Source organism: Xyrauchen texanus, chromosome 13 (assembly GCF_025860055.1).
Source record: "Xyrauchen texanus isolate HMW12.3.18 chromosome 13, RBS_HiC_50CHRs, whole genome shotgun sequence".
NCBI classification, from domain to species: Eukaryota; Metazoa; Chordata; class Actinopteri; order Cypriniformes; family Catostomidae; genus Xyrauchen; species Xyrauchen texanus.
Genome location: NC_068288.1, coordinates 24,583,020 through 24,598,137, shown reverse-complemented (window position 1 = coordinate 24,598,137; position 15,118 = coordinate 24,583,020). Strand labels below are relative to the sequence as shown.

The following is a 15,118-nucleotide window of genomic DNA, read 5'->3' as shown; positions in this document are numbered from 1 at the left end:
ATGTCTTGGATATAAGGCACTCATAACGAGGAGATCAGAACTGGCACAAGCACATCTGCTTTGATCTATAGGGAAATGGGGGCACCCTGATTTACTTCTGAGGGCATCTACAAAACATTCAAAAAACGTTTTGGTTGGCAAGATTTTCTGTCAAAAAGTACCTAATTCTTCCACCATGTTTTGGATTGAAGAATTTAATGTCTACAGGACTTGCTTTTCTTTATTGCCATAATAGCAACATTTTCTCCTAGTGGTAACCAGGTTTACGATAAGCTGCAGGTCTCCAGACATGTTGACTTGCCTGCAAAATCCCTCAGAATTCGAAAATGAGGGATCAAATGCGCAAAAATACATTAGAAGTGGTTCTGTGCTAGGAGACTGACATGCATTTCACTGACATCACATTATGAATGACCCTTTCAACATCCACAAAATCAATGTAGTCCACAGACATCTTTGAGTATAAAGGAATACAGCTCTAAGTGTGAATGCAGACCTCTGATTGGCTCCCTGACTCTGGATGATCTGGGCTTTTTGCACCTCCTCCTCCAACCTGTGTTTTTCCTCCTGCAGCTGGAGCAGAGTGTCTGGCGAATGCTTCTGCTGGCTGAGAAGAGTGATCTCCTGCAGCAGTGCCTCCTTCTCTCGCAAGAGCTGCAGACAGTCCAAATCCCTGTCAGCTTCTGCACGCCCAGACCAGCTCTCACTGTCCAACTGAGCCAACTGATGCTGAATACTGGACATCCTGAAAGAGAGAGAGAGACAAATAGAGCTCATCTTAACATCTGTAAAGATTTACAAGCAGGGCCCAAGCATAACTCTTTTCCAGAAACAAAATAAACTTAAATTTGGCTTTGGCAAATAACGGGGTTCCCACACTTTTGACCACTGAATTTCCATGACTTTTCCATGATCTTTCCAGTCATTTATAATTACTAATGTAGGATTTAAAGAAAATCTTTGAATCATTAAGACCGATTTGTGAACCAGTTTGACTGATTTGTTGAAAAGAACCAAACTCAAAAGAATGATTTGCTTATATACTGAATAAAACTATGGTTTGCAGTCGTGTTTTACGCTACACCAGGGTCAAAAATTAAGGGGGGCTTATAGCAAAAAAGCCCCCCAAAGTGACAAAAATGCCACAGGTTTTGGTTTTGTTTAAATTATAACATCTCAAATCATTCTTAATATTCAACTCTTAAGCCTAGTTATACACTGGCGACCCAAAGTTTGGAATAATGTACAGATTTTATGGAAAGAAATTGGTACTTTTAAGTGACATTCAACTGATCAGAACATTAATAATGTGAAAATTTGCCATTACAATTTGAAGAAAATGTTCAGAACTTCTTAAACTACTTCAAAGAGTTCTCATCAAAAAATTCTCCACGTGCAGCAATGACAGCTTTGCAGATCCTTGGCATTGTAAGCTGTCAGTTTGTCCAGATACTCAGGTGACATTTCACCCCACACTTCCTGTAGCCTTGTCATGCACTTCTCACGCACCTTACAGTCTAGCTGATCTCACAAAAGCTCAATGGGGTTAAGATCCATAACACTCTTTTCCAGTTATATGTCGTCCAATGTCTATTTCTTTGCCTACTCTTTTCCTTTTCTTTTTGTTTTTCAAAAGTGGCTTTTCTTTGCAATTCTTCCCAGAAGGCCTGTACACCTGAGTCTTCTCTTTACTGTTGTACATGAAGCTGGTGTTGTGCGGGTAGAATTCAATGAAGTTGTCAGCTGAGGACATGTGAGGCATCTATTTCTCAAACCAGAGACTCTGATGTGCTTATCCTCTTGTTTAGTCTGTTTTACATCTGGCCTTCCACATCTCTTTCTATCCTTGTTAGTGCCAGTTGTCCTTCATCTTTTAAAATAGTAGTGTACACCTTTGTATGAAATCTTAAGTTGTTTCGGTAATTCCAAGCATTGTATAGCCTTCATTCCTCAAAACAATGATTGACTGACGGGTTTCTAGAGAAAGCGGTATGTTTATGCCATTTTTAACTAATCTTGACCTTAAGACATGCCAGTCTATTGCATACTGTGGCAACTCAAAAACAAGCACAAAAACAATGTTAAGCTTCATTTAATGAGCCAAATATCTTTCAACTATGTTTGATATAATGTCAAGTGATTTTCTAGTACAAAATTAGCAAATTAGCATGATTACTCAAGGATAAGGTGTTGGAGTGATGGCTGCTGGAAATGGGGACTGTCTAGATCTGTGATCAGTTCAATGCCACTTTGGTGAACTAAAGTACAAATTTCCTTCCAAAACAGCAAAATCTGTACATTATTCCAAACTTTTGGCTGCCAGTGTACATATTGTCACATAAGATATAATCTGCTGTTGATTTAGCCTAAAATGTATTCTCTATGTAATTATTCAGATTGAAAACCTATGTATGAATGAAATAAATTGATTAAACTGAAGTGTCTGAATGAAAGAATGTCACAGAATATTTTTGATATGTTTAGAAAAAAATGCCTCTGAAATTAAATCCAGGGGGCAATTATTGCCCCTTTATGGAAAAGTTAATTTCTAACACAGCTCTACACAAAACGTTACTGTAAATCTAGCTGATTACTTATTTTATAGCAGAGAAAAACTGGAATAAATGTATATTTACTGACTTTCCATGACAAATATTGAAGGAAAAAACTCAATTCCATATCTATACACAGTATAGAAAAATAAGGTGCTATTTAGGGACACAAACTGGGTGCAACCCTTCATTTAAAAACAGAAATGCTATAAAAAGAATAAATAAGATTATTGAATATAAAGGAAAATTGTCTGCCAGGCATTTAATATTGTTTGTGTTTGTGTGTTGTGTTTAAAAGGTTGCCATAAAACAAGAATGCAATAACAGACACTCCAGCTTTATGTTTTAGGTGAAATATCTAGGTTTAGGAGTTTCAGAGTTCAGACATCATGACTCAGTCAGAGAGCATGCAAGTCTCCACAGGTTTCTTCACTCTCTCTCTCTCTCTGATGTCATTGCTGGTGCTTTGTGGCTAGCTCTGTCACCATGGAAACGTGCATCTTGTAAAGAGGTCTGTATGGAGTTATAACACAGAAGCCAGCTGCCACAGCAGCCATACTGTAACTCCTAAACATACAGCGGAGCTTCCAAATGCAATGTAGGCCACATTAATGCACCATTCAAACTACTTTTAATATAAGTTATTACACCTACTACAGTAAAGTAGTACCAATATTATTACAAGACAAATTCAGCCACAAGTCTCTGGAAGCACAGCAGGGCTGAATAGAAATTTCACTTTGTCAACTTCTGTTGTCAAAATATCCTTACAATCATATAGTTTAATAATAACCAGTTGCCTTTAACCAATTATACTTTACTTTCCAATCATAGGAAGTAATCCATAAAATAATTATTAGAACATATTCTATTACTTATTAGTGGTGCTTACTAAGGTTTGCTATCAGACTTATGATTTTGATCCTGCAGATGAAAATGGGTGGGGGGAAAATATCCCATAGACTTGAATTGAAAAGGGGCATCATACATACAGTATATAGGCATCAGTACAGAATAGAGGTGTGGGGTGGTCTCGTTTAACTTACCTAACCACAGAGAACACCCTAGTATTTTGGTGGCATGTTTTGTACCAGCAAGCACCACTTATTTTCTACAATTACTATTTTACTAATGCTATATTACTGCCTGTTGTCCTAAATATGGGTGCAATCCATTTTTTGTGAATGCACTTACTTTTTCTTAGCCTCTTCATACTGCCAACTGAGTTTGACTCTGTCTGCTAACAGTGATGGCTCCTGGGTACCAAACTGTAAGAAAGAAATAACTATCATACATTATCAAGTATAGGCGATTATGATGAAATAATCTGTAAGACGTATCTCTGCGATGACACAAAGGACAATTATGTAAACCTCAGTGGTGGAATTACACAGAATTTGCTTATAGGACATAGAAGAATGCTGGCAAACCTCTCCCATCAGATCAGTCTGACAGCCAGTGTCTGTGTATTGCTGCACACTACAGGAGTCACCAAGGTTTTCTGCAGTGTCCACCTCATTAATGGAGTCACAGAAGTTCAACGTCAGCTTGGCCAGGCTCTGCGGTAAATGCACAACATAAGAAGAAAATAAAAATAAACTTGGTAATCTCCTTAAAAAAAGCAGTTCTCCTTTGAGTTAACCTTTGACCACAAGATGGCAGCACCTCAATCATTAGACATTTGAAGGGAAGCTGAAGGCATTGAAATGACTAATATATGAAAGGGGGACACGTAATCGAAATAAGGATATCTCTTGATATTTTGAAATAAGAGTTTGATTTACAAATGAGTGAAAGCTCTTAAAATTAAAAAAAGTTAACAACCCAATACAAAACTACAGTTTCTCTTTTTAAGAAGAAAAAAAAAAAAAAACAACAAAGGTGATGAATTGTGTGTAGCTGACCTGGATGAGGTCCTGCCTCTCCTTTTCGCCTGTACTGATGGTCTTCTTGATGCTGCGGAGCTCACTGAAGATGGCCTGGGCTTCATCTAATTTATAGTTGGTCTGACTGCTGGACATCTTGCGGTCAATTCTGCACAAAACAAAATACACAACACAAGGTTAAATCATCAGCCATGAACACTGGTGTTATTTGTCAGACACTGATTGTTATTGTGGTGCTAGGAATAGAACTGAATAGAAAATACAAACAAACATGTTTCTTTTGCACAAATAATGACACATAATATACTGGAGAAACATTATATTATGTAAAATAAATTGGGCATAATACCCTCTTAAAGGGAAAGTTCACCCAAAAATGTAAATTATATCATCATTTACTAACCCTCAGGCCACACCAGATGTGTATGACTGTCCTTCTTCTGCAGAACACAAATATTTTTTGAAGAATATTTCAGCTCTATAGGTCCATACAATGCAAGTTTATGGTGGCCAGAACTTTGAAGCTCCAAAAATCACATAAAGGCAGCATAAAAGTAATCCTAACAACTCCAGTGGTTAAATCCATGCCTTCTGAAGCAATATGATAGGTATTCTATTTATGATGTCCTCCCTTAGGATAGTCATTCACATCTGGGATGACCAGAGGATTAGTAAATTGTGATTTTTGGGTTAACTATTCCTTTACATATACATTTTTGTTCTAATGTATATGCAACACAGATGAACCTTAAAAAGGAATATTCTGGGTTCAATACAAGTTCAACTCAATCAACAGAATTTGTAGTAAAATACTGATTACCACAAATTAATTTTGACTTTTTCACCCTTTTCTTTAAAAAAAGAAAAAAAAAAAAATCAGGGTTCCAGTGAGGCACTTACAATGGAAATGAATTTGGTCAATTTTTGAACATTAAAATACTCACAGTTTCAAAAGTAAAGCCATAACATGTAAACAATATGCATGTTAACATGATTTTAGTGTGATAAATTCACTTACTAACGTTGTCTGTATATAGTTATAGACAGTTTTACAACTTTGCCATGACCATGTAATGTCAAAAAACCCTACTCTAAAATGACTGAACAAATGATGATTTAAACAACTTAACAGCTTAAATAATACACAAGTTTTAACAAACGAATTAATGTAAGTGCTTTTATAAAATTACAAGCTTCACATTTCTGTTTTTAAACCATCCAAAAATTGGCCACATTAATTTTTCATTGTAAGTGCCACACTAAAACCTTGATTTTTTTTTTTTTTTAAAGAAAAGGAGGGACGAGTCAATTTATTTATGTGGTAATCAATATTATGCTACAAATACTGTCGATTGAGCTTAACTTGTATTGGACCTGGAACATTCCTTTAATGTAGACTGAATTGAGAAAACCAGGTTTCCCCAAGACATAGTATTACATTTAACATTCGACATGGCCATGCACCAACTGTGCCTGGATGCGTAACTAATTACAAAGAATAAAATTAGCAATGACATCAAGGCTTATTAATGCCAAACAGGGTGTTAAAATATCAGAGCTATGTCAACATCACCGCTTCATGCAAAGTAGCTAACAAACCACCATTTGAGTTATACAATATTGTGTGAAAAAGTTAAAAAGAAAATATTCTGATTACTCAATCTCACTATTGCTCTTAAAGGGAAAATATGATAGATGGCAGCGCTAGATGTGAACTTATATTTATTAAAACGTGCCTCACTGACCTGGCTTACAGACTGGTTAACTATTTAGCCATGTTGGAATAATATTGTTTTAACTTAAACCAGCTTCTGGTCTCAAAGGCATAATACTAAGGCAAGTGAAACTGGAGAGCTTCACACTAAAAATGCCTGAAATGAAACAGGATGCCATTCTAGAAACAGAAACATGCAGAAACACTACTTAACATTTTTTAAATGTCTCTAAATGCCTCAGGTTGGCCTACCCGACATTAATATGCACAGCAAACCAATGTAAACAACTCTTTTGTCAATATACTATTGCAGCGTTTCATAACAGGTTTTGTATTAGGTACCCCCACACCCCTAGTTCCCCTTCAGACACCAGACCTGAAATGGATTTCTTTTAACCCACATTATACTGGACTGTGCAGTGTTTTCCACTAGGATTTTTTTCAGCAGTGGTGCTGTGGTTCGCATGTCAACAAGCCTACAACACTGGACCAGTATTAACTCAAAGAATAGATAAAAACAGAGGTGTCAAACTCAATTTCAGCCTGGGCCACATCAGGATTTATTTGTGCCCTCAAAGGGCCCATTGAATATGTGGCACCAGCACCTGCTTTGGTAGCATCCATGCAAATAATATTAAATGTTATGTGCATTGAAATGCACATTTAACGGTACAGTTTGAGGTTGGGATGCAGATGAAAATGATGATATTAAAAACATATTTTTATATGGCTAAATTGAAATATTCTAACAGTGTGAATAAGTTGGGTCTTCTTTACAGATTCCTTTCATCAGGCTGCTACTAATAAAACTATAGGCATCCTTGGAATTTCTGAAGGCAAACGAAACAATTTACATTTTCCTCCAAGGGAAAACTGATACCTTGGTACATAATAATGAAAATGCACCAAAGTTCTTCCACAGTATCCATAGTTTTAAAAGTGACATTTTTAATAGTTCATGGTAACTATAGATACAACCATGCATGGGTTCTCACTACCATGGTTAGTAAATATAGTTTCTATACAAAGAACTATGACATTTCTGTAATGGAAAAACATATATACCAATACCATATGTAATACAGTACATTTAGTGTTACTGCAGTAAATCCATGGTCAAGTTTTGAAAGTGTTGTGATCTGAGAATTGAAAGGCCTTCTACTTTGTTGTTTCCCTTTTCTTTGTCAGTGCCATTTATAATGTGGGAGCTGTTTGTTTTAAACTAGTTCACCGAGACATAAGAGTTTTGCAACAGACAATTCTGTACCGCATTCAAACGGGTTTCAGGATGCCCGCTGCAAATCTCACTGGTTCACAAGTGCATTTAAAATAGTCTGTTGATTGGTTGAGGCAAGTCTGCAAATTACCGCACCTGCTCTGCACTCGTGCTGCTATGATAAAGCTGCATTGATAATTGACCCAAGCTTCAGAAGCGAGTAAAATACTCTCCAAAACATACAGCTGGCAGGGGCTGGCAAGCGTTATGCTGCATCAAGAATGTTAAATTAACCATGTGAAATACCAAAAGTGGCGCTCATAATTCAGCAGTGGCGCAGTGCCTCTGCAAAATGCATATAGGGGGAACACTGCTGTGTTAAAGGGACAAGTCACTCAAAAAAGTAGTACTTTTAGATTAGATAATTGTGTTTAATTAATTTAACCTTTTGACAGCCCTAATATTTTATGTAATTCTTTCTATATTATACATTTAACAAAACAAAAGCAAAATCTGGGGTACATGTACCGCTGGTACGAGTATTAATATACTACTGCATTGTATATAGCAAAACTATTATATTGTTATGCTTCAATACAAATGATACTGATCATGACAAAATAACACATGAAATACATATTATTAAGTTGTAGAAATAGAGAGAGGGGCCATGTAAAGCATGTCTTTTACATTAGAATATCTCTGGCATGGTGCCTGAGCTCTTGCCATAGGCCACTTCCTGCAGGCCAACCTCCTCCAACAGCAGGTACAGTCAGCTTGCCTGCCCTGCCTCTTCCTCTCCTCCTCACTACACAAGCAGGGCTTTGTTCCCCCCCTTCAAACCTCAAACCTCCAGCCCCAACCTTTCACAGCCTAGCCTGTCCAGGGCCCGAGCCTGCCAGGATACTACGGATGTCTACCCACTCCACCTAACACCAAATACTTCAGTGCACTACTGGCTGGTGACTCTAAACAGACATGGTGGCTGCTATTTTGAAAACAAAAAACTAGCAGAGAGATGGGGGAAAAGACAGATTGAAGGGGAAGAAGTGATAGAGAAAAAAAGAGAGAGAGAAACTAATATATTGCTCAAGACGGTTTTACTGTGGAATACCTATACTGAGGTCAAAAGCTAAGACAGTCTGATGTTTTTTTTTGTAGTTTAAAAAGCACCGTTTAATGAAACTGAAAATTTTGGGATTAGGATTACAAACTCTGCATGATGACTAGGGATGGTATTGACACAGATTTCCCGATCCGATTCTGATTCACAAGCGCTCGATTCGATACCGAATACATTTGGGTATATTTCAGTTATGGGTATATTTCAGTTATGGGTATATTTCAGTTGAAAGAATCTATTTTCCAGCTAATACAGGGGACATTCTAACTATGTACATTATGAAACTCATTTTAATAATTATATTTTTTTTATTAGTTTTTTCATCATTTGTCACATTTTGCTTTTTTAAAAATGATCAAATCCATGTATTTAATGAATAAATAACATTATAATTCATATATCATTTTTGTTATAGGTTTTTTTGTTTAATTTCTAAATGTGTCCTATGTTTATTGTTTAATTCCATAATTTATATTTACAAATATAAAAATACCCGTACTAAAACCGGTACTGGCTCTTTAACAAAACTGGCATTTCTGTGTAGAGCATATGTTAATGAGCATATGAGAGATACTCAAATGGCTTTCTTCATCTGTGCAAAAATGTGGCACAATTACAACTGTTTTAAGGTTAGGAAATTTCACCTGTGTATGTTCCTATCACAATTGTTTGGTACATTTGCAGTGAAGGCACACATTTAGTTTAAAAAAATACAATTAAATAGAATTAAATTAAATTAAATGAATTGTATCATTTAATTGCTTTAAATGGTGCACTCAGTAACTTTTTTTTTGTTTGTGTCATCTTGGACAATGATTTATGCAGCATCATTCAAAATAAATGGTTTTCAGTTACAGATGCCATTGTAAAAATTCATTATTCACAGTCAACCATGATTCATTTAATCAAAGACTGAAAATGTCCAATAACAGGGCTATTACTGATCAAATATAATAAATGTACATATAGAGTAACACAGCTTTTGTAAGGTTATTGATATAACCAGTCTTCATCTCGTGCGAGTGCTCATTGTTTTATACATATATTTCTAAATAACATTTCATTTCTTTTGGAGTAAAAAAACTACTGAGCGCACCTTTAAACGATTCAGTGCAAAACAGTCTAAACAAGTATGCTTAATTTCGTGTGCAGTTGATTTCCAAAGTCTGGCATTTCCAAGGGGCGCTATATCAAACGGGTGAACTGTTTGCTTCAATGACGAATTTTCTCTTTCATGTCAACAGTTTGAAAAGAATACTGCTTAGCAAGTGAGGTAAAGTCAATATATTTATAGCAACTTACTAAATAAAATAATAATAAAATTTGGACTGATGGCACAAACATTTTACAGTAAATCTTTCGCCCCCCTTGAGTACTCAGTATTTTACCGCCACAGTAACGCAAAGCTGAGTAGCGCTGGTCTAGAGACAAAATCATCTACAATAAACCATCTAATCCTTTTTGATAATTAAATGAGCCTTTGCCTCATCTTTGCCTCATTTTGCATCTGCATAATACGGCGGTCTTTAAAAATGTGACATCACTTAAAAGGAAAAGTTTCTTTCATTGATGGAATTATTATAAGGAAGAAAACATTTTCCTGTTTCCAGCTGATTGGGTTTAAAACCCAACACTGCCTCAGTCTCAGACACTTGCTTATGTAAAGAGGGAGCTCCCATTTTCCTAAGAGTGCGGAGTAAAGAGTTCATCTTGCTATTATGGGAGCAAGAACAGTTTAGTTCTATCTAAGAGATAAGGGCCCTCACTGGGATGCAGGAAGCAGGGAGGAATTTGCTGCCAGATAATTCGGTGTTTTTCAAACTGTTTTAAAGCACTTTTTGCCCCCTCCTCGTTTCTTCCCACCCCTTCCTCTCTCTCTCTCTCAACTCCAGACTCTCACTCTTTGATTATTGAGCTCTTCCTGCCTTGGCAACCCATAGTCAACTGGTGCATCCTCTTCCTGAGGTGGAGTCTCCTTTTCCAGACACACCCACTCCCAAATCACTCTAAAAAACAACAACTGATGAAATCGATGCAAAATGTTACACAAACACTAAAGAAAAGCTGACAAATAGCAATCCCAACCGCTCATGTCCATTTGTTGTTCATTCTACTCAGGTTTTTAATTTGGGATTTTTGGAGTTTCGTATCTGGTAACTATTTAGTTTGCTGCTCCAACGAATTGATTAATAGGGTTGAAGGGCTGAAATTAGCTCTGAATGCACTAGCTACCTGTGCTCATTATAAAGACTTCTTTGTATCTTAGTGTAGAACTCTTTTTTTTTTTTTTTTTTTTTTCCTCTCTTGCGCAAGGCGGCACGGTCTTGATTTTTTCTAAACCCCTAACCTTAAAGGCACACTCAGTAATTATTTATGTATGTCTTTTTGGACTTTTACTGACACCTAAGGGCATGGATGTAGCATATTTTCAAAGTTACAGATGCCATTGTAGAAATTCACTATTCACAGTCAGCCATAATGAATTTAATCTATGAATGAAAGAGTCCAATACCATGACCGATACTGAGACAGAGGGAGTCTTTTCGCCTGCCACTTCATGAAGAATAATTTATTTTTATAAAGTTACTGATAGATTCATCTCATGTTAGTGCTCATTTTCTTATCTTTTTAACATATACTGCAAACTTACTCTTCATGTCTTTATATGTAAAACACTTTTAATGAGGAAAAAATACTGAGTGCACATTTAAGTATTGAACCTCTGCAATAAATTGCACTTAGACACTAATATACAGATTCAAACTTTGTTCTATCGATATTTTCAAGTTGGCTATCTGTTTGTTTTCAGTTTCTTTTGTTGTTGTTGTAAACTTAGATATATATATATATATTAAAGTTTCAGAATCTCTCATTGACTCACATTGATGGACTGTATAACTGTTTAGAATGTAAAAATCGAAATATAACTGACAACAATAATGCATACAGAAGTCAGCTTGGTCCTTACATCTATTGACATAATGAATTGTGATTGGTCTATGTTGTGTCATGGACCAAAAAAACCAAGTGTAGGCTGGTTTGTGGTTGTTGGTGCCATAATCACAGTGACCCAATTTAGGCTGACTTGCGTAGTTTTCATTACCAAGTATTTTGCTGCTATTTATGACATCATGCCAAGTAAGAACATGTTTTGAGATTTCATATTGTTGAAGCTGTACTGCTTTCTGTAATATCAAATGATATCATTGTTGGTAACATACTGTGTCCATCTGTGCATTTAAAACAAAAGACACACAGTTTGAGGGTGATGTTGTAACTTTAACTTGAAAATCTTTTGTTTGTTTTTTGTTAAAAGACAACTCATGTTGACAGAATTACCCCACTAATTCAGAGATGTATTCAAACACAAATTGAGATGAACAGAATCATGAATAAACAGGAAACATATGGTAAGGCTGAAAAAAATTAAATAATGACTTTTGTCATTAATGTTTTTGATAGGGTGAGGTTCTAAAATCACAAAAAAGAAGTGGGGACAGGGAGGATTAAAAATTAATTGAGAAATGTATACTAGATTTCTACATATTCTGAAGAAAATGCTAGTGCTTGGTGCAAAACTAATAAGCACAATGCAGGGGTGTTGTGGGTGAATAAAGGAACATTGTAATGCAGTTGCTAATGTCTTTTGAGGGTTTTTAGTGCATTGATATGAGGTTGCAAGAGTATTCTGTTTGGTTGCTAAAAGAGCCCCAAGTATTTACCACCAAAAAATATTGATATTCTGTTCCCTAGACAAGGTTCGAGCCCTATGAGTTTGTGTGTGAGGAAGACTCACTCCTGAAGGGTCTCCACTCCCATTTCCTTGTACTGCAGCTCTTGTCTCATCTGAGCCAGCTCCTGTTTGAGTCTGGAGAGCTGTGGACAAAAGAGCCACTCAGTCAATACACATCAAAACACAGTGGGATTCCCTCAGAGCCACCATGGCAAAAAACATTTGAGTCATCAATAGAGAGACATGTCTAATGCTTCCCGATCCGCCCAACAAACATTTACTTACACTGACAGGAACCTTGAACTTATAGTACACACACACACACGAGGAATGTAGGATCATTCAATATAAAGCAAAAAACACCCAGATATGAACACCCATACTGCAGTAATCTTCACACACACATTAGCAGTAGATAAGCGGCAGTAGACAAAATATGACTATATGTGACATGTTATATCAAAATGAGTCATAAGTCGCAATGAGCCATTTCTGAAACAAATTGTGTTCTCTTACGAGAGGTTCTCTCGTATTGCGTAAGCTAGCTTACGCTACGGGAAAGATTCATCTTTTCTGAGATATTGAAGCCAAAAAATTATCCTTAATTTTTGTATCCATTGTCAGCGCAGTCGCGGCAGCTGCAGACCTTGAGCGGGCTAGCTAGCGAGCTCATAGGTTGCTCTGCGGCAACTGCTGCAACCTATAAACGAGCTTGAGGCGAACTCGCATCCAATGAGAAGCGTCCGCGCTCACTGCATCAAAGCCCGCCAAAAGGGCGTGACTAGAGTGCATATAAGCGTAGTTCAGTAGGCTGGAACCCTGATTTTCATCTCTTCAGCGAAGCTCTCCGCATCGCTGACCTGGAAGCCAGCGTCGCCGTTTGAGGGGCATCTAGCAAGCGTGGACAGCGCTAGAAGAAGCCGGCCGTCTCAGCCACCTTCAGCCATCCTGCGAGCTACGCCATCCGACGGCGTATCCTTTTATTAAGCAAGCTAGTTCTCAAGAACTATTCACAAAAGAGTACGGCGTCTTTTTCAAGATGCCTCGCTCCACTTGCGCCTCATGTCGCGCCCTTCTCAGCACAGGAGACCGCCACATCATCTGCGCTCTCTGCCTGGGACTGGGGCACGCAGAGCTACGCCCTCACTGAGGGCGGATCGCGATTCTGCGAGGAGCTACCGATGTCGACCCTGCGGGCTCGACTTCGAGCGATCAAAGCAGAAACCGCCAGCGCCGCCTACCCTCAGCAGCGCAGGAAGAAGCGCCCGCTCACAAAGGCTGCCGGAAACTGTGGTTGAAGCGACTGCCTCGCCGGAGCCTCTCCCTCGAGCATCGCTTTCACCCTCCCCGCCCCGGGGCCAGCGCAGTTGCCGCCCGGCGGCCGCACTGCTGCCATCTCCGGATGGCGGCGGAGGATAAGGGCTGCTGTTCCATCATGGCTTCGGACAGCGAGGAGTGGACAGGCTCCCAAGCCTCCTCCTCAGCCCAGGAATCCAGCAGGACCAGCGCCCGGTCGAAGGGGAGTTAACACGCCTCCTCACACAGGCCGTCGACCGCCTCGGGCTCAGTGGTCACCGCCCCTGAGCAGGCACCCAACAGACTTCGGCGGCTGCTTTCTTCAAAGCCATCGCCGCTCTACACCCGCGGCCGGGCGCTCCCTTCCTGCCGGAATTACATACGGAGCTTGCAAAGTCGTGGAGCAGCTCCGTTTTCAGCCAGGACCCGTTCACGCGTCTCCACCTCTCTCGCGTCGGTGGGCGGCGCCACTGAAGAGGCTACTCCTCCATCCCCGGTCGAGGACTTCGGTAGCAGCACACCTTTGTCCGCCCTCCAGCGAGATGGCGTTCCAAGCCTGTGCTCCGTCTAAGGCCTGCAGAGCGACTTCCGCCTATGTTGGCGCGCCTATTCCGCCGCCCGGCCAAGCCGCATCTGCTCTGCACTCAATGGCCGTTTTACAGATCCTACAAGCAGACCTTCTTCGAGTGGGATGAGAAAGGCAGGCACCCAGAGGCTGTTACTGATCTCGGCCGCGACAGACCTGCGCCCTTGGCGCTACCAAAGCTGCAGCCCAAGCTCTAGGGAAGTGCATGGCCTCGCTGACTGTGACCGAGAGACACTTATGGCTAACACTAGCCGACATGGGAGAAGCAGAGCGCTCCACGTTCCTCAACGCACCGCTCTCTCCAACCGGTCTCTTCGGCTCCGCGGTGAGTGGCATTGTTGACCGCTTCTCAGAAGTCCAGAAAGCCACCCAAGCCATGAACCTCTTCCTGCGGCGTCGCGCTAAGCTCCTCTGCAGGCGCTCACGTGATCAGCCTCCTGCACGAGCCTCTTCACAGCGCCCAGTTCAACAATCTCAGACTTCTCAGCGTCGACAGGGCGGCCGCCCTCGTCAGCGCTCAGACAGCCGCCGCAGACCGCCTCCCCAGCGGGCCTCGATCTAAGGTAGCGCTGAAACCCGAGCAGCCGAAGTCTTCCTAACTGTGTTGAACAAGCGGCGGCTCAGTCCGCCGCGGCGGACCACTGTCAAAGCTTTACCCCCTGTCAGTCCCCTTCTCTCAGGCTACTACAGTGGTGAATTTAGCAGCCAACAAGCCGGTGACACTGCCCGCTTGCCTGCACTCAAGCGCCGTTTTCACGGCGACCCAAATAAATCTTGTAAAGAGCAAACATGTCTTATGTGTAGAAAAAGTGCCCACAACCCAGTGTTCGCCCCTACACACAAGCATAACACATCCCGATGCCCCTATCAGAGCACGCTCTCATAAAGCGATTCACGAACCGCTCGAGCGTCAGAGTCAATGAAGGCGCCCACAAATGCGTGCGCGCGCCCATTCTCTGCCCGCTCTGTCACACGACCAGCCCTATGTGTAGAAAATGTGCCCACAATCCAG

General features: G+C 39.9%; 1 pseudogene; it reads right to left on the bottom strand.

Moving 5' to 3' along the window:
- Window positions 1–15,118, bottom strand: part of LOC127654227 (protein WWC3-like) — a 105,570-nt pseudogene that overhangs the window by 25,567 nt on the left and 64,885 nt on the right.